The sequence below is a fragment of the Episyrphus balteatus genome, chromosome 2 (genome assembly GCF_945859705.1).
Source record: "Episyrphus balteatus chromosome 2, idEpiBalt1.1, whole genome shotgun sequence".
Taxonomy (NCBI): Eukaryota; Metazoa; Arthropoda; class Insecta; order Diptera; family Syrphidae; genus Episyrphus; species Episyrphus balteatus.
In genome coordinates, this window is record NC_079135.1 from 24,107,882 (window position 1) to 24,129,041 (window position 21,160).

Below are 21,160 nucleotides of genomic sequence, written 5' to 3' on the forward strand. Positions count from 1 at the left end.
GAGGGTGTTTAATAAATTTTAAATGAGATGTTTCGCAACTTTCAAAACCTTTAAACTACGACAGCATTGCACAAAATTTGATAAGACATTTGTCACAGATAAACCAAAATAAAATATGCAAACTATCATCTGGTATTATAAATTTATCTTTCAGGGTTTTGTTTACAAACAAAGAATGACATATTACTCAATTCTGATAAAAAAAGGTACAAAGTAAACCTTTAACCAACTTGGAATGGAACTTGCCAGAAACAGAAAACTCTATGCAAATAATACTCTTGAGATAAAAGTAGTTTCAAGTAGCTCAAGGAAATAATAATAAAAAAAAACTATTTAAATTCCAAAAAAAAAGATTAATTTCCCTGCCATCGCAGATGATATCTTCCAGGAGTTTCGTTTATGATACGACCTATTTGTCAAATGATTTATTGATGATACCCAAAAGGAAAAAAAAAAGATATAGAAACTCATCTACAACATGTTCTATTTGAGTATACCTAACTCCACAAATAGATACTTTCATATAAACCAACCACATTTTCGTTTAAACTTCTGTTTCAGTTAACTGAAAACTGACCATCATCATCAAAGACAGAGATATGTATATATGATCAGATTAGTATACATATTGATTCCTCTTTATATCCAAAGTCTATACCATGACTGTCCAGTCCAATCCAATCTATATGCCGGCAAATGTGATGTGAAATTAGCATTTCAATATTATTGGCATGCTTTACCGTAGCGTAAATTTCCATTTTCAGATCAAAATAATTATTCATTTTGATGAAGTTGAACGAACTTCATATAAAACGAAAGAGATTGATGAGGATTTAAAAAAATAAAATGAAATAAGATTATTTTTAATTACATTTCGTTGATAGATTTAAATATTGGTCGATTATTAGAAATATTCGGTGTTTTTGTTGTAAAAACGCGTGGTTTATAAAATGAGTTTTTACAATAGAGTCATGTCGCCTTGTCGCCTTGTCGCATTGTCGCCATGTCACCTTGTCGCCATGTCGCCTTGTCGCCATGTCGCTATGACGGGGCTATGACAAAATGATGATTTTGGGAAAAGGAAATTTTTTTTTGACAATTCTAAAGATGCCATGTGAAAGATGAGAGAAAAAAAATTAGATGTCTGATACGGATTTTTTTCCAACACCCTGCGTTTCGAAATATGAATTTTTGAAAACACCTTGTTTTTTAGGGGTATTTTTGGGTAATTTTTGATTTTAAGCTTTTTTTTTAGCGTTCAAAAAGGACATGTAGGTTTTGGCCTTGTGCATACATGTGCAAAAACTAAATCGTTTAGTGAGCTTTGACTGAATAACGGAAGAAACAAGTTTTTTAAAAACACGTTTTTTTACCATTTTTAACCGATTTTCATCGTTTTTTATTTTTATCTTTTTTTCTTTAATAGATACAGGAATAAAGTAAATAAAGTAATGATAGACCATGACCACAACTAAATGTGTGCGAAGTTTCAATCATTTTCGTAAACACAATTTTGAGATAACGGTTAAATAAAATTTAAGAATTCAACAGATTATAACTTTTGACCAAGAGCAGATAGAAATTGTATTAAACTTTTATGAGCATTCTGATACAATTACCTTTCATTTGGTATATCACACATAACGGTAGACTAACTACAAGCTACACAATGTTAAATCAAGAAACTTGCGAAAAACCTCAAAACACCAGTGCAGATCTGTTGCCCCCCGAACAGCCACCAGTGTGGGAAGTACCGTAATCTCAGTCTATAAATTCAACATGGTTGACTTAAAAAAATTCTAACTTCTCCTGTAGGCATCTTTGAAATTGATACGTCATATGAAAGGTGAAATAATAAGCTTTCACATGGTGTAAAATTTTGTATAGGTTGTCAAACAAAAAAATTGATTCCATAGCGTGAGAACATAAAAATAAATGTTTTTTTTTGCTTTTTTTAATGAAATTTGATCGAGTTCAAAAAATTCTAGCTATTTTTGTAGATGTCTCATAGACCTGATCGATATATATATTTTCATCTAAGACAATAAGCTTTCAGATGGTATAAAATTTTTTATAGGTTGTTAGGGAAAAAATGGAATTAATGACGTGAGAAGATAAAAATTCATGTTATTTTTACTTTTTTTTTGATGAAAATGATTGTTTTCAATAAATTATTTTTATACTTTTTGCGCATTGTAAAAATTTTAAATTGGTTTTATTCGTAAGAAGAAATACTTGGCTTTTAAAATAAAAAAATTAATATAATGAAAAAATAAAAAAGGTATTTTTTTTTTTGCTTTTTCTTGTCAATTATGATTGTTTGAAAAAAGTAAACACTTCAATTGACTCATTTTAAACAAAAGCACACAACCTGTTTTCTGACGACGTTATCACGTAAAATCATCCGTCCGTAAACCGGCTTTACAGACGACCTCTTTTTTTCTTAATATTTTCGCCTGTTAATTGACTTAAAGGACTTTTTTACCGAACGTTGGGCGCCATTTAGTAACCATCATCGCCTACACATCTTAATTTATATATACAAGCAATTCAACTAAACACTTTTTATTTTTTGTTTTCTTTCATAAAAAATATATCATGACATAATCCATGTGATATATTTTTATCTCATGCAATCATATATTTTTGCCTTTTTGTTTATTTTTCCCCTTTATCATCGTCGTCTCTAACCAGTTCTCAGCAGAGATACCCAAAAGAGATGAGAAACTTCTGACGTCATACGGGTTTGCCTACAAGCTGCTTTAGACATTTTTGGATAAGTATGCGTGAAAAAATATACATTTTTGGCTAAGTATGCGTGAAAAATCGTAGATTTTTGCTTAGGTGTGCGTAAAAACACAGTGGCTACACTATGTGTGTTTTTCACATTTATTCACGAATACAAAAGAGATTACAACAACACGAAATAAACAAATGGGTTTTGGGGGGTAAAACGTACGAAAGTTTCCCATCTCCTTTGGGTATCTCTGGTTCTCAGTCTCTTTTATTTTTTCCATTAGTTAGTATGCAGTCTTTTGCCTCTTGTTTTTATTGTATTTTTACTTTGCATTCATCGTTCATGCAATTTTATTTTCCGCTTATTATCACATTTCCATTGCACACACTCCATTCCACCTCATTCTCTATCCACAACGAATTCAAGTGAGAGGTAGACGACATATCGTCTATACTGACTGGTGGCTGGAGTTTGCTTTGGATTGAAGCCAGCCAAAGAAGAAGTCGATACGCAACGAATATTTATTATTCTGTATTCCGTCGAAAACTAAAACTCGTCGTATAAAGAGGTTTACGGCGAAAGTATCTGTACATGAACACGATAGATAGATTCTAACGACGACGACGAACGACGAGCCCACAGAGTGAATGGTTGCTGGTTTGGTGCTGTTTTTCAGTTGTTGAACCGCATTCGAGTTGGAAACAAGTGTTTACGGAATACGTTTAGGTTATATACACGGTTTGTCCCGAATCACAGATGCAGGGAGTTTGTAGCTTAGCCCGGTTTCGTATTTCGAGTTTGTTTATCTTTTTTTTATTCTTATTTATTCGCATTACGATTTTATGTGTTTAGCTCCAAAATCGAGTTTTAATTTTTTTCTGATGTTTTACTTTGTTTTTTTTGGGAAGTTGTTGTCCCAGTGAATTTCGTCTGAAATTGGTTTATCAATCTAAAATTTTTACCATAAAAATACAAAAAAAAAACGAGATGAAAAAGAAGTGAAAAGTGGTAACAGTGTCATCATTATACAGCGAGACACAAAAATCCTTTAATCCTTTAAAAAAAAAAATGTTTTTCTTGTAATTCTATATTTTGTTATTCTACCTGATTTTTGTCTGTGGTTATATTATCTATCTAAAATAAAACAAAAAAGATTTAAGTTTACCTAACAACTTCATTGGATTATAACCAGTTCAATAGCTTTGGCTATACCTATACCTATTAACTTCAAAGCCTTTTTGTCTTCTATTGACTATTGAAGGATTATAGTTTTGAATTTTTATTAAGGTGAGTTTAAAAATAAATTTTTGAAAAATAAAAGTCATATAAATAGCGACAGGTACATAATTTAGTTATTTTTAAATTTTTGTTAAATTGGTTTAAGGGTTTTCGGGAACGCTTATAGGGAATATTGGTTGATCTGTTTTTGGAATAATTTATGAGAACAAAAGTAGTTGAGAAACAATAAAGAATTATGGTAGTGATAAATAGGGGCGCTTAAAATGGTTTAAACTAATTGTATTCAGTTTTTATTGTTTTCTTTTTCTTAGAAAATTAACAAATTTTGTCTACCTGCATATGAATAAAATAAGTTAGCCCAATAATCTTGCTAATACTATAGAGGAAGACCGGTAGTAATAATTTTTGGAAGAGGAGAGTTTTTGAAAAATATGCGCCTTAGTGAATATACATAATGTGTAGGGTAGGTGCTATTATTTTTCGACTTGGAGTGTCAAACTCATTTTTATCAAAAAAACAAAACCGACTGCCATGAATCAAAATTGGGTTTTATGGTTTTCTCATAGTTTCTATAGCCAGAACTAAACTAAACTGAAATGGGACCAAACTGCAGCTACCAGCTTTCCAATACAAATAAGAATTATCGAAATGGATTCACTCAGTCCAAAGTTATGAGATAACAAACATACAAAAAAAAAAACAGACAAATTGAATTGCTCCTCCTTTTTGGAAGTCGGTAAAAAACAAAATTAACTGAAATTGAGTCAAATCTTATTAAGTCCATTCTTCGTACCTATTAATTTGATAAATTCGCCTTATTATTGTTCATATATTAAAAATGTCATAGAATGTGAATATCTTACTTACCTTATACAAAGTTAAATGAGTTGATTAAATTTTTAAGACTTTTAAAACTTTTATAAAAATTTGGTAAATACATAAATGAAAACAGGAAAACATAAAATTCGTTCTTCAAAGAAAAAAAAAAAAACAACATCTCAAATGAGTTTTTGTTCCAAAAAATGTGTGCAGTATAATTTTTATTGTTATGATGCAAAATTTCTTAATCCAAAATTTCAAAAAAATCAATGCCCCATTTTCATTTTTCAGTTTAATTCAGTTTCAATTTTTATTTAAAGAAAATATATATTTTTTAAATTTAATTTATTATTTATATTAGGGTCCACTCTATCAACACTCCATTAATTTCAAAATCGCCATTTAAAATGGGAAATTTTTAAATTCGTGTGGGATTTGACAGGGTGAATTAAAAAAAGTTTAAATTAGATTAGTTAGCTGCATGAGTAAAACTCAAAAATAGAAAAAAGAAAAAAAAAAAACGGTTTTATGGCAGGTATCGTTAATAAAACTGTGATAGTTTTTAGAATTTTTTTTTGCAACAGAGCGGGGACACATCGATTCTAGTTAATTCGAGTGCGCTGAATTCAGTAGTGGCAACCGTTTTAAAAACTCGGCTCAGATTTTCGAGATATTTCGAAAATAAAATCTTAGGTCGGGACTATTAAAATACTGATAATTTCGAATAATTAAGTTTTTTTAAGCAGTTTTTAGTTTAGAGAAAAGCTATTCCTGTATATAGCTATATGTTTAACACTATTCCCACCTAGATTATTATGTTTCGGTCGCTTACAAAGCATTTTTTAAACAAAAACTTCACTTTTTATTTTTTTTTTATTTTTTTGACTTTCAAAGCCTTTAATTTGGATGCAATTTGAGTTTAACGGGTGGCAGTCACCTCAATTGCATTTGTTTGTATGGAGAAAATCTGGTGGTCCATATAAGACGCATAGTTCATATACAGGGTGTCCCAAAAGTTAACGTCGAAACGAAAACGGTAGATAGGGTAGGTGGTGACAGTTATCAGAAAAATAATTTAAAAAAATCGCAGCCATATATTTTGGGAGTTATGAGCATTTGAAAAAAAGTCGAAAAAATGGTCACCCTGTGACGGTTTTTCATGTGCCGTGACTACAAATCTTAATTTTTCTCATTTTTTCCTTTTGTTACGGAATCTTGAATAACCCTGCTATCAAATGCATTCAAAAATTTTAACTCAGCTGCATCAGTTTTAAAGAAAATATTACTTTTTTACCCAACTTAGTACTAAAAAATTTTACATGCATCTAATTCAATGAGCCGTAGTGTAAAAAAAATGCACTACGATGTTTCGGCAAGTTGTCTTAAAAGTTGGTGTGTTCAATTCTCTTTTCAAAATGGTACAACATTCCATAAATAACCGAGATAAATTTTTTTTTCTTAAGAAATCCGACTTTTTTATGAGGTAATTTTTCCATATTATTCAAGTTTTGTACCTTTCAGAATACAAAAACGTAGTGCATTTTTTTACACTACGGCTCATTGAATTAGATTCATGTAAAATTTTTTAGTACTACCGTTTTCGCTTCGACGTTAACTTTTGGGACACCCTGTATGCCGCCCTTACTCTAACTATGTTGGAAAGTTTTTGCAAGTTAAAAATTCACTTCCCTATATGAATGAATTTCAGTCTATATGCGGTTTTCGGAAAATGATCACGCAAATAAGTTACAAAATTTTATCTCAAATAGTTCTTTGGTTTTCCTATCTAATTGTCGGAATATTAAATTACTTTAACTTTAACACAAATAATGCTATATATCAACTGTCGTGTGGTTTTAGATAATAATAATAATAAAAGTGTAGGCAGCTTAAACAATAGAAGGTATCCAAAGAGACAGACTACCTGTTCAGTTTATAGACCACAATTTGTGGGCATATAAATATTTTATTTATCTTAAAAATCTTACGAAAAGCATAGAATATTTTATTATAATAACAAATAGAAGGTCAAACATTTGATTCATTCGTTCGATTTGAATAGATGGAAATTGAAAATGATGGATAGATGACTGAATGTATTGTAGTCATAGTTAAGGTGAACGTGTTACAGATATAAGCGATATAGGCAAGCCCTTTAGATTGAAAAAATTGAATGGGATACAAAAAAGTCTTGGAACATGATACTATTATTATTGATGATAACTTTAAAAATAAGCCATTAGATCATTGCAGTAGTAATGTAACCTTACAGTAAAGTAAGGTTTATGGATTTGGACTCGAATAACATATCCGGTTTTGTGTAGGAATACTTTTCAAATCAATACCAGCCACAGTAATGTTTTATAAAACCACAAAATTCTACTACCCTACTAACAATTTTGCTTCTATAATGCTTTACAGAAGCAACAATTGCATATGATTTTACTTTCTGTTTATATAGTTCACACGTAGTTTTGCGTTGATTTTCGTGTTTTTTGCGTCCGAATTATACCAAAGATGCATATTTTCTCGTGCCAGTTACCTTTCCGAACTGCCAAGGCCTGTGATATGATGATGCCCACAATAAATCCCAACCTCTTAAAACAAAACGATTTCCGCTTAAAATAAACGGAATCCACATAAATTCTGTTAAATTTACGGTGAACTTCATTTCATTTTAATATGAATTCTCATCTTAAGAAACTGACTAAATATAAAAATCATATTTATTTCGAAAAAATAAAATGTTTCCACATAAAAATATAAAAGAATTTTCCGCTTAAATGAAGTGGATTTCTTATAAATTTGCACATTCAAGTAATTAAGAAGATTTGTCCGCATAATTTAAAACGGAAGTCATCTTGTCAAAATACCATGCAGAAATCCGCTTAATTTAATATGGAATCCGCTTGATTTATGTAAGTGCTCCGTGAAATCATTTAATAGTATTCAGTTCCACAGGGCTATTGGATGGTTCAAAAGAACGGCTAATGCCTTGGGTTGATGAGCAGCATGCTTATCTATAGTTATTATTCAGTACCAAACAAAACTATCATGTCTCAAAAAAACAAAAAAAGTTGTGTTCGAAATTGTTATAATTTAAGTTAACTGGCGCCCAACGAAATTCTATTAAATATATTCTTTTATTCATGTTCAGTCTCATTACAAAAATAAAAGCTGTAATTTATATTAATTCTATTAATTAAAATAACAAAGAAAAAAAATTTTCGTTGGGCGCCAGTTAAGAAAAATGTATCTTTTTAACAAAAATGGATACCTTTTTTGCTCATGCACACAACTGTTTAAATTCTTATACGTATACAGGAGGTAATTAAAAATAAACGAATCTATAATATAAACTAAAAAATTACGAAGCCTAGGCCACTAATTTCACAACTTAAGTTTTTTGAGTAAACATAGAAGCTGAACTGTCAGTACCCTATTATTAAGAGATGTATAACCTGTCATTATCCCTTCGTTGTGCTTGCATCTAACTTAGGAGGCATAAAGATAAACCAACCAACTATAACAACAAAAAGTGTATACGCCTCTTCCTCTTCTATTAACAAATACTTACTGCAAAATACCGTTAGAATTCAATTATGACATTGCATAGTTCGTACTTTTTTTTTCGCTTCTTAGCAAAAAATAAAAAGCATTAACTACAGACACGTTTGTTACCACTTTATAACGGGTCAGTCACTTGGAACGACAAACACGATCCCGACAATATCACATAATATTTTATACTCGTGATGGTGTTAGTTGGTGATGGACGACAACCGACGACGTTTTTTATTATGACGATGTTAGGCGACTTTGCAATTTTGTATTGTTACTTTTCTCACAGGGTGTATTTTCATGGGCGCATGCGCAAATGTAAACATTATAACGTTTTTGTTGTTGAAAAAAAAAACATAGCCCTGATTTGCAGGAGAATATAAAAAGATAGGAAGAAAAAAGAGAGGAAGAAAAAAGAGAGGGAGAAAAAATTCACCTGCCGGCTTTGGTTGAATTCATTTGCAGTCACCGCATGTCTTTACTGTTTAACAGTTTTTTTTTTTTTTTATTTAATTTTTATTGAACAACTAAACCACGACATAACGTTCGTTAAGTGACTTGTGGTGCAGCAGAAAAGTTGCAATTTACACGGAGGATCGCATCGCAAGTTGCAACGTTCAAAAAATTGTAATTTTATTATAGGTTAAGTGAGCACGTATTGAATATAAAAAAAAAACAAGAATTACTGATGGATGAACATAAAAAAAAAGAAAAACGAAAAAAAAAAATGTTGTAATATAGAAAACAAGTTTAAAAATGCCATAGGTAAAATATAATGGTAATTTTATTGTTTTCTTCTTACACAAATTTACATCAATTTTTGGATTTGTTTTCCGTTTACATATTCAACGATAAATACTCATTCCAGAACAACAACCTATCATCACTTTCTACTCATTTTCACTGAACCTGAACAGTTAAAAAAAGTAAAACAATGATTTATACTACTTTTTTTTTTTGTTTGTCAACGATTTAACCATAAAGTTTGAAGAAATGCAAGACGGACAATGAAAGGGCAAGTGATTGGTTCAAGTTGGTTGCCTTGCGGTACCGCAACATTTTTATTTTAATGATTTTTCGTTTTTTGTTAATAATTTTCCATTGAAGACTACTTTTTTGTTTAGAAGTTAACAACATGGTATTGTTATTGATTTCAAATGAAAAAAAAGGTATTCAGGTTGAAATAGACTGAAATTAGTAAACATATAGTTATAGCAGTTAGCAGCATAAAAAGAACATATCAAAGAGCAGCTACTAATATCTGCTATTTAATCACTCTTAAAATAACAGTTAACGCAGCAAGTTACTCTTTTAATTTCTTCTTGATTTGAAAAATGATTGAAAATTTGGAAAAAAAATATGTATGTTTAAAAAAGTCAACATTTCCGATAATAAGAATGGCCGCACTGAAACAATGGCATTTCAAATAAATCTTCTCATTTTTGACATCATTAGGGTTGCCAGATATATTTTGACGAAACTAGTAATCGAGATGCAAAATCCCGGACTTTCCCGGACAAATAAGGACAAAAAAAAGAGTACAAAACTAGGACAAAAAAAATGCATTATTTTATAAAAAAAATAACCGAACAATCCTATTAAAATTTAACTAAAGGCTTAACTACATACACCACTTTTTGAAAAAGTACAAAAGTGAAAATATTTTTTTTCTGGCTAGCGCAATTGTTTTGTGAAAATGAGTATACAAAAATGCGTTTGAAAATTTTCACTTTTGCACTTTTTCACTTTTTGGCCAATGTAGTTAAGCCTTAAAAATTACATTTTTAACCCTTGTTCCCGTAGCATTTTTTTCTTATTTTTTCACAAATAAAAAAATAAATAAAAAACTCTGAGACAAAGTTTGGCCTTCTCGGTATAGTATTATAATAAACATTTACAGCTTTAATACTGCAAAAGTTGCAATGCAATTCCAGTTAAAAAAAATTTAAAATTCCATTGAAAACCAAAATTTTAAAATATAAAATTTTTAGTAAGTTACTAAGTAAAGAAATGGTCTTTTTGACTTAGCAACTTACTTAAGTGGCTTTAGATTTTTTCCTTAATCGTTTAAAATTTTGCCATATTGTATATTTTTGAGTTTTGATTATATTGGAACAGAATACAAGACAGAATTGAGCAGATAATAAACCAAAATAAAAACGCCTCGCTTTTAATGAACTCGATTCGTTTTTTGAATAATAAGGGCCAATTTTCAATAGTCAGATAAACCTCAGAGCTTATTCCTAGGAATAAAAGTTTTTTTTTTTATATTGACATTTATTCTTATGATAGTCTAACTGACGATTGAAAAATTAGGGCTAAATGAATTAAGAGTAGCATACAAGTACTTAAAGGCTAGAAAAGAGTACAATCCCGGACAATTGATAGAAACTATCCCGGACGTCCCCCACACAGCCAAAAAAGAGTACATGTTCGGGAAAACCCGGACGGCTGGCAGCCCTAGACATCATCATAATAAAATTTTCTCTAAATCTTTGCTTTTTTCATCGTTAGTGAAATCAATAAACATGAAGAACAAAATACTCACAAAAAAGCAGTGAATTATTAACGAGCCCAGAACATTTTTTTAAAAAAAGCAGTGAAGTTACAAAGAACAGAGAGCAGTTATACTCTTATAAAAGCATTTAATTTTTTAAGAGCATAGAACAATTTTACAGTTGTTGACTTGATTGCGTCATTTTTAATCATTGTACATAAAAGGAAAAAGAACTTAGCAAATTGGATTGGGGTTGGATTTTCGAAGGACTGGGGACTGAGCAGTTAATAGCGATATTGAAGAACAATCGCAACTGTTCTCTGCTCAGTGGAAGAGCCAGAGTCAGCTCTAGTATGGAAGCCTCTCTTTCTCATCTACCAAAGGTTAAACGGAGCTCTACCTTCAGTAAAAGTAGTATGGAAGCCTCTCTTTTTCATCTACCAAAGGTTAACCCTCTGTCGGCACACGGGTGCGAATTTGGGAGGACAAAAATAAAAAAATTATGATTTTTCAAAAAAGTGGTCACAAAAAGTCTCTTTATAAGGGTGAAAATATTTTTTTGCGGAATTGTGAATACAATATTCGAATTCCTCGGAATATTCTACTTCAATTTCATACTTGATTCTCTATAAAATATTGTGACCGAAAAAAGTTCTAGCGAAGTATAAACCAAATTCGCACCCGTGTGCCTATCACGTCACAAAAAAGAGGTGTGCCTACAGGGGGTTAAACGGAGCTCTACCTTCAGTAGAAGCGTTGTTACTCTTATTCTGTCATGCATTGAAACCAACTGGATTCAGCCTCTGAAGACCTCCTGTTCTGTCAGAAAATTGTGAAAATCATCAACAATCTTCTAGAACTTGATTTTATTACCTAATTACCTATTACATAATGTACCTATATGAATGTTCTATCATAACTTCTAAACTACTTATTTTAATTTGGCAAATAAGGTATCGTTGGAAGCGTCTTGCTTGTCTGAAAATTATACGCTATATGAGGCGTCCAGAATAATAATGGTTCAAGTGTATTTTAAAGAATTTTTGGCAAGAAATTTTGCCAATCTAATTTGCCTAAAAATTTAAATTTTCGATTAACTAACTTCTAATTTAATTTAACAGAAACATAGTCAACACTTACTAATGAATATTTACAGTTCAATATGACTAAGCCTAAAAAATTGAATTTCTGAACGAAAAGATTAAAATTAATAGAAAACGTAAAATCTTTTTTTTTTTACGAAAAACCATCATCCCACAACTATTACCCATTTTTAAACTCTTAAATACTTTCGGACCATCATACCAAACTTAAACCACTTGAACACTTAAAATAATATAGCTATCTAATCGAGACCTTCATCTTTATGCAAATTAATGTAAATTTAGTTCACTCGAAGCACGAATTTACAAAAAAAAAATTACAATTACATTTGTTTTTTTTTTTACTTTTTTTAATTTTTAAACCATATTTGTTCAGTTACGCGATGACTTCATATCTTAACATCTAACAGAAACACAAAAAAAAAAGAATGGACAGAGCAAAAATTAAATAAATGGGCACAAGAACTATGTCTTTCATATTTTTTTTTTTTTATTTTATTTAAAATTTATTCTTTTATTTGGTTTTCCACAAAGCAAAAAAAAACAAAAATTATAAAGGCGCCAATAAGTTAACGCCTTCAGATATTCTTTTGCAGCTAGCTCAGCAGCCAAAATGGGTAGGCGTCTATAATTTAATCTATAAAAGTATATACAAATATAGAAAAGATTCCAAAAGTGGATTTGTATCTTTTGGCTTTTATGGTGGATTTTCAATTGGTTTTGTTATTTTCATTTTTTTTTTTTTTTCTTTTTTACACAAAACAATTGAATGAATTGAATAGAACAAAACAGACATTATAATACGAAGTCATATATAGACAAAATGTGAATATTTTTTTTTATTTAACTTAACAATTTTTTTTTTGTTTGTTTGTAAAATTGAATAAGAAAATAATTGAAATTAATTGATGTATGGAAATATTTTTTTTTTCTTTTCTTTTTTTTTTGAATTTCTATTTTTATTAGATTGAGTCTATGAAGCCCTTAATTGGCAACATTGAATAAATAAACAAACAAATTCCATACGTATAAATGAATTCTGCTGGTTGATAGACACTTTAAAGTGAAGGTCATTAACTCAAGTTTTGTAAAGAAAATATAAAAAAAAATTGCCAAATTATCCTTATCTAATCCTTGGTACTCAGGACCGCTATCACCTTCAAAACCAAGTGAATCAAAATTGTTAAAAAATTAACTTTTATTTTCCTTCGGTTTCGTTTGACAAATTAAGACACCCTCCCTTTTCGTTATTTTTCTAGTGACCAACTTGCTTCTTCCATTTCTTTAAAATAACCCTATAAGCCTTCTATTATACAATTTTACCTGTTTAACAAACAAATGTACAAATCAACCGTTAATAATTATTATCCTAAACTGTCAATTGAAAAATAACCTTTAAGTTTATAACATTTAGTACGGGTAGAATGACAAATTATATTATATAGTGTGACATAAGTCTGCCTACAATTATGTCAATAGGTTTTTTGTTTGACACTCAAATGCTTTCACTTGTTAAAGGTAGATGGGGGAAGGGTCGTTTGTCATTCTTTACATCGTAATGTCTTTCATTATGGTCTTTTATTGATTTTTCTGTTGAAAAACTATGTAAAAAAAAAAATGCTAGAAGGGCAGTGCTCTAGTTATACAAATGCCACATACCAATGCACATGTGAAAAAGTACCTATAGTTCTTGATTTTAATTGTACGTATAATTTGACAAAATAGACAAGAAAGTGAAATGCATTTCCTCTTTTTTTATTTTCTTCAAGGATATTTTTGTTTTTATTTGATTTTCTTAAGTCTTGACATTGAATACGACATTCGTAATTTTTTACTTAATAAATATTTGTTTAGAACCTCGAAAATAAATACGTTTGTACATTAACAATTTTTTTATAGCAACTTTCATACCAAATATCGTTTTTTTCTGAAATCCTCGAAAATTATTTTTTTTTTTTTTTTTCAAAAATTCAAACGGAAATCCTTTTTTTACCTCGAGAAATGGATACAGACGATTTTTCAAAAATTTTGAGGTCGTAGTTTTAAATCCATTATTATAAGCTGTCTTGACTGAGAAAAGAGTGAATTTAATCACTCTACTATATATCGTAAATTATCGCTCCAAGGATGTAAATACACGTGTCACGAACTACTCACCAAATATATTTATTTACCTACCTTTACTAACTTCGAAGATACATATGCCCAAAAAACGTTGGGTGTAGTTACATAACTTAATTCTTTTGCACATGGACATAATTTTGATTTCTTTCATTCAAAAGAAATGTCACATTTCCTCCTTTTAAAACAATTAATATTTTTGCAACTGATGTATTGCATATAATAGACAGAATTAAATTTTTATAGATAAAACATGCCTACTTTTACAAAATTCACATGAATTTGACAGTTTGTTTAAATTTTATAACTTAAATGCTGCTATAACATTTATTTGCAGGATAAACAGTGACAGTTAATCGAATCAGGCGCGGATCTAGAAATTTGGTTTGGAGGGGGTCATAGGACTAAAAAAACTTACTTCCAAGATAATCAAAAATAATGGTCAAGTGCTCAAAATACATATATGCTTAATTTTATCTAACATACAAAATTCTATCCAAATAATATAGTTGGCATACCATTTGTTGTAATTGTTATTTCACACTACATAACGCCGTGTGTGAATTGGGTTAAATATTTAGCCGAGGTTAAATTTTTGACAATACATTTTTGAATAAACAAAAAATTTCAGCTATCAAATTTTTTTGTTCAGAGGATAAATTATTTGCAGAAGGATTAATGTTTTTTTTTAATAAATAATCAAAAACTGAAAATAAAGAAAGAAAATTGGGAAAGTAATGCAACATTATGAGTGTGTATTATTTCAATATATTTCACTTTAGCTGTTTTTTATTTTCCTCGTGATCCAGATCAGATTGTTTTTATTAGCTTTACAACAAAAGCAGGATTTTGTTTTGTTATTGTTTCGCAAATAAATACAAGATGTGCCCCAATTCTCACAGCTAAATAAAGCCCAAGATAAATTTTTATTCAACAGACATAGATACAAATGTCAAAAACTTATCCTCGGCTAAATATTTAACCAAATTAAAACTAAGATTTGAAAAAAATATCCCGTTTTCGTAAATTGATATTTAAAAAATAAATACATATATTTTTCTTAATCCAAAAAATACATTTTTCTATATTAAATTTTTAATTAATACAATCAAAGCTTTTGTTAAAAAAAATCTGTTGAAACTATTGAAGTTGTCATTTTAAACAAAGTTAGAAGGTAATAACCGTTCTACACTGTGTGAAACTTCAAACTAGTTAAAATAAACGGAAACCACTTTGATTTAAATGTTTTTCCGAATGATTTTGCGATGAAGACCATAATTTAAATTTTTTTTTTTCTCTTTCGTTTGGTCCTATCGCCATAGCTCTAGCGGATCTCCTGCCGTTAGAAATGATTCGGTACAAAGGGTTTAAGTCAGTAATTTTAATTAATTTTTAATTTTTAAATAACAAAATTGATCCTAAGGCGTTAAGTCAAGAGGGAGACAGAAAACGAAAAACCATTTTTCTATAGTATTATATAATTTCAAAAAGAATTCTCACATTTGGTAACTATTCACATTGAAAATTCCAACTTTCTTTTATAAATTAAACTTTGTTATCAATGTAAAAAAAGATTTTTCTTCACTCAACACCTTTGGATTCGATTTATCAATGTTTCCAAGAGCGATGTTTTCAGCATCATTATTTTTTTGCGAAAACATCAAAACATAAATGTTTTTTTCTATAAAAAAATACCGAGTAAAAATAGTATATTTATATGTTTAATTTGCATTTTAGAATTTTGATCTTTGAAAGCAAAAGCTTTAAAAAGAAAAAAAATACAAATTAAAAAAAAATATGTGTAGGATGAAATAAATTTCCTCCACACAGGTTTGTTAAAAAGAAAAGCGTATTTCTTCATAAATCAAAATATGAAATTAAGTTTTTGCGATTAGTTATGATAGATCGTTCGTGAATCGAGATACAAGTAATCATGTAAAAGTTATTATATCATGGCAAATTATATGATATGATTTTCGGCTTTTGAACGTTCTCATTAAAAAAATGTGTAAAAAACCAAAAATTTTTTACATGCCCTCATTATATTTACAACTAAAAACGACTTCTTCCTAGTATACCCTACCCATGAATCATTTCCATCAATAACAATAAAGAAACCCTTCATATGGTTTAAAAGCTCGTTTCCACCTTTTGCCTCATAGTTTTCTGTTTTTCACCTCAGGTTTTTGGGGGGGGGGGGGGGTCATGACCCCCACGACCCCCCCCCCCCTAGATCCGCCACTGAATCGAATTCACCCCATGACTTTTAAATGTCACTTAATTGAGCATGAATCTGCATCAGTACTCCCAGGACTGTCAAAACTAAAAAAAAAAAGTTGGTAAATACTACCTACACAGTAGAAGAATAAAAAAAAACCTTCTGCTAAACATTTCAACCTACATTAAATTACTACAAATCTTCCGAAAATTTTGTGTAAACAAAAAAAAAAACATTTTCATGACAGCTGTCAAAACAATAATTCTATCATTTCTCCCGGATATACCTAGAACCTTAAAAAAAAAACTTGTAAAATATAAATGCATAGAAATAATAAACGGAAACTCCCCATTTGAGAACTTCTATCACACACATCCAACACACACATATCGTTGGTAAAACGTGATTTGAATACATTTATTGACATTTCTAAAACACGCCAAATAGAGCGTCAGTGTCAGTGATGATGTCTTTTAAACTACCAGTGTAGCTTATGTAGCTTTACAATGTGCAAAGGCACAAAGTCATTCTATGGAATAGCTATGCAAGACCGAGACATATGACATTTTCAAGTCACAGAACTCGAGACTTCAAAAAAAAAAAAAAAAAATGGCCAATGGAATGCATAATAATGTGAACAGAGTATAAAAAAAGGGTTGCCTTTTTTCTTTCTTTATTTTCCTCGTGGTGTTTTGACATCTTCATTTGCATAATTTATTGGAGGTCATAGAACATACAACTCTGCGACAATTGTGGTTCATTGCGTTTAAACTAAAAAAAAAAAATAAAAAAAAAAATAAATGCAGCAGTGCATACGGGGGTTAAGTTGGATGGAAAAAAGTTTTTTTTCTTTTTTTTGTCTTAAGTTTAAATAATTTAAGGGCTTTTATGTTTCTCTAGAAAAGGCACGGTGATGTGTGTATAACAAACCGTCGCTAATGACATTACACAAGTCTTAACATCCACTAACGGTATCCTTAAAAATTAAATGACATAAGTGCCCTTAAAGTTCAACCACATCACCAGGGGCGGACTGGCCCACCGGGCATTCTGGATTTTTCCCGGTAGGCCCTCGGGCAAGAAAACATTTCTTAAAAGCACTTGAAATTCAATTTTTAAATTCACTCACGTCATGCTTCAAGTCGGTTTCTGGCCTTTTTAGTCAGTATAAATCTATTGTGCCCCTTATGGATCTTTCGAGACCTATAGAATTATGCTTGTGAGCCCCCTATGTATGTTTCGAGGCCCACAGAATTATGTTTGCGGCATTTAAGTCAACGTAGGCCTCCTGTGGATCTTAATGGGCCTACCGAATTCTGTTTGTGGCCCCCCTATGGATTTTCATGGGCCCCATATGGATATTTCGAGGCCCACTGAATCATGTTTATGGCGTTTAAGTCAATGAAGGCCTCCTATGGATCTTTAGGGGCCTACCGAATTCTGTTTGTGGGCCCCCTATGGATTTTCAGGGGGCCCCATATGGATCTTTCGAAGCCCACAGAATCATGTTTATGGCGTTTAAGTCAATGAAGGCCTCCTATGGATCTTTAGGGGCCTACCGAATTCTGTTTCTGGGCCCTTTATGGATTTTCAGGGGGCCCCATATGGATCTTTCGAAGCCCACAGAATCATGTTTATGGCGTTTAAGTCAATGAAGGCCTCCTATGGATCTTTAGGGGCCTACCGAATTCTGTTTGTGGGCCCCCTATATATTTTCAGGGGGCCCCATATGGATCTTTAGAGGCCCACAGAATCATGTTTATAGAAGGCCTCCTATGGATCTTTAGGGGCCTACCTAATTCTGTTTGTGGGCCTCCTATGAATCTTTGGAGGCCTACCGAATTCTGTTTGGGGGCCCTATATGAATCTTTCGAGGCAAAAAACAACAAAAACTTTATCTGTATAGATTTTTGAAAAATCCAGATAATTATCCAGATTTTACTTTCTCTCGAAAAAAACAGTGGTGCCAAGGTACTTTATTTGTTGTGTTAAGCCTGAACTATCAAAACACAAAGTCAAAAAAGTACAAAAAAGTAAACACGATGTTTTTTCTTCTTCCCCTTAGTAGCTTGTTTGTATATCTCTCTTTCATTTTAAAAAAGCTTGAACAAGACCAAGCTTTCGATTTTCACAATGTTTTAAAAACAAATACATACACTGAAACAATATTTCATACCTTTTCCGTAAGGTAGCTCTTCGATCACATAGTTCCTCTCATTTTCCGAAAAAAAAGCTCTTTTGACAAACAATTGAAATTTCAAATACATTCGATTCCCTATAAGTCATACTGTATCACTAACGATTCTCGAGCTACTTGTATTGTTTCAACCGTCCTTTGCTTCAACAGTACCTAATCTCCCCTAATTAGAGATTTAGGTGACAAAATTTTGAAATAAAAGTAACAAGTTGAGTTTTTAAAAAATATTGAACTCTTAATTGATTTGCAGCAAAAAATATTTTGATTTGATTATGGTTATGGTCACCGTCGGTGACCATATTTCTGGGAGCAAAATCCGGGACAAAAAACATTATAAAATCGTAATAGAATGCATAGATAAAGTTGCTTAGAATATCAAAGCTTTTTATGTACCTGATAACTCACAAAAATATTTTTAATTTAATTTTATAAGAATTTTAATATCAATTTAAAAAATGATATAAAATTTAATTAATTTGTCGAAGTACCTAATTTACCGGTTCAGTAAAAGGTACTGTTAGTAACTGTTAAAAATATTATTTTTTTTTTGTAACATGTAATTAAAAGTTTTGAAATTTTAAAGGGTTCATTATTCAAAAAACTTTTTCTTGTGAAGCTTTAACATGACAAACAAAAGCACTGGATAAATTCACGAAAACTTTTAAAAATAAATGCTTTTATTTGAAAAAATAAATGATTTTTAGCATTTACATTTTCCAAACTTGGTGAATTAATTTAAAGTAGGTACAATTAATAAAAAGGACTATCACCGACTAATTTCTATAAGTCAGTTAATGTGGTTGCAGTCCTCGTAAATTGCCACATGTTCCAAAAAAATAGATAAAACGTCCTTAACAAATATTCCTGACAGACCAACCCCTTATATTTTAGAAAAAGAAGGTGCAATAAAGACGAGATCGTTAATAAAACATCAAGCTCTTCAAATGTCTCTGTTAAAAAATAATTCTAATATTTTTTATTTATATTAAGAACATACATACATTTTGAAAAAAAAGAGCTTGTTTCTAATTATTTTTCGACCACTGTATATAAAAAAACAATTTCTGCATATCAACTTTTATTTTTAAATATTTCGAGTAAGTAAATAATTATGTAAGTATTTTGTGGCCCTTTTCCTAAAAGTCCCGGAAGGCCCTTTGACTCCCAGTCCGCCCCTGCACATCACACTACTAGCTGGAGTTGCTGCTGCTGTCACATATAACGCGCTCACTTAAAACACATATAAATATGAAGCAGTTTTTTTTTTCAGCTTTGTGCATCATGCATCATTCTTAGATCGCAACTAATGGTTTCTTCTTGTTGAAGAGGAAACTCGCTATGCAATTCCAGAATTGAAGAGAAGCACAGAGTAAAATCCCAGATAAACAAGGATCCTAAAAATTCATTCACCCATTAGATGAAGAAAAAAAGAAGGATGCATTGCATGCATTTAGATTTGCATGAGCTTGTCTTATAGGAGTATTATAGCATCAAGAGAAGGCAAACCGGTAGCTATTCAGGATTATTGTTGTTTTTGTTTTTGTTGGGGAAACAAGATCCATCCATAAAATGCACATCACCATCATCATCGTCATGGTTTTTGTTGTCGTTGTCCCGCAGGAAGAACAACGACCGTAAAGAAACTGCTGAATGTGATACAAAAGTTCCATTCGAATGGAATAAAATTTTCGTTGTCCTAATTTTCATAGTTTTTTTTGTTGTTGTTGTTGTTGTTTTGTTTATTAAAAGCCTTTCTAGTTGTTATTGTTGTCTTTTCAGGCTCTAAAGAGTTTTTGGAATGGGATGAATAGCAAGAAGGCATTATACAATGCGTCTTACACACACAGAAATAGGCAACAAGGGACATCAAGTAGGCACAATAAAAGTGTCATACTTTTTTGTTCCCGTTTAGAACAGAATACATAACGTATACCTACATAAATTTAGTACAGTAGCGTCCTTATCTTTATGCAATCCTTTCACGTCTCCTGTGCATACATAAAGTTTTTTTTTTTTTTGTTGTTGCTTCTTCTTTAAATTGCATGTCTTTGTTGTCCTTTCTGGAATATAAGTGGTGAATCAGCACTTGATCTACAACCCACATACTCGAAAACTAAGCCTCAGAATGAACCCTCAGGGCATGCAACTTTGGAGCAACCGTACTTTTTTTTAATGGCTACTACATACAAGAATAAAACCAAAAAAAAAAAAAAACAATGTTTGTCCTTATTAAGGTGGAAGCACGGTTCCTTTGGTTCTTCCTTTATTATCTCTTCGAAAGTAAAAGAAGAACTCTCGTCTATCTCTTTCTCTTTCTCTCTTGTGTGTGATTATAATTTCTGGAGCATGATTGTTATACTGATTTGAATTATAAAAAAAAAACGAAAGATGTCGTTCGTGCATATGGATGGTCGGTTCTTCGGGTTTGATAAGTTGTCCCTTTTTACCTACCGTCATCAAAGATGTCCTACATGTATGATATTTGCATATTTTGTTGTTGTCTGTTTTGTATGTTGAATCAGTTTATTGAGAGTTCCATTTTTTGTATATATGTTGCTTAAGAGGAAAGAGATGATACTTATCAAAAAACAAAAAAAAATGTAATTGACGTACTCTCAGCTGGAATTAAGCTTTATCGGTGTTAATTCAGGTGGAAATTTTATACCTT

The 21,160-nt window shown here is 30.7% G+C and overlaps 1 protein-coding gene across 2 annotated transcripts in view; it reads left to right on the forward strand.

Annotated features, from left to right (window-relative positions):
• The window catches only part of LOC129912687 (uncharacterized), a 101,705-nt gene that overhangs the window by 36,710 nt on the left and 43,835 nt on the right, over positions 1 to 21,160 (forward strand). The window contains exon 1 of one of the 2 annotated variants that reach the window (XM_055991043.1): positions 3,023 to 4,024. The exons of the other annotated variant lie outside the window; for it this stretch is intronic. The gene's annotated coding sequence lies outside the window, so the exon portion shown is untranslated. Of the gene's footprint in view, positions 1 to 3,022; positions 4,025 to 21,160 lie in introns of those variants that run through there. 2 annotated transcript variants of the gene reach the window in all.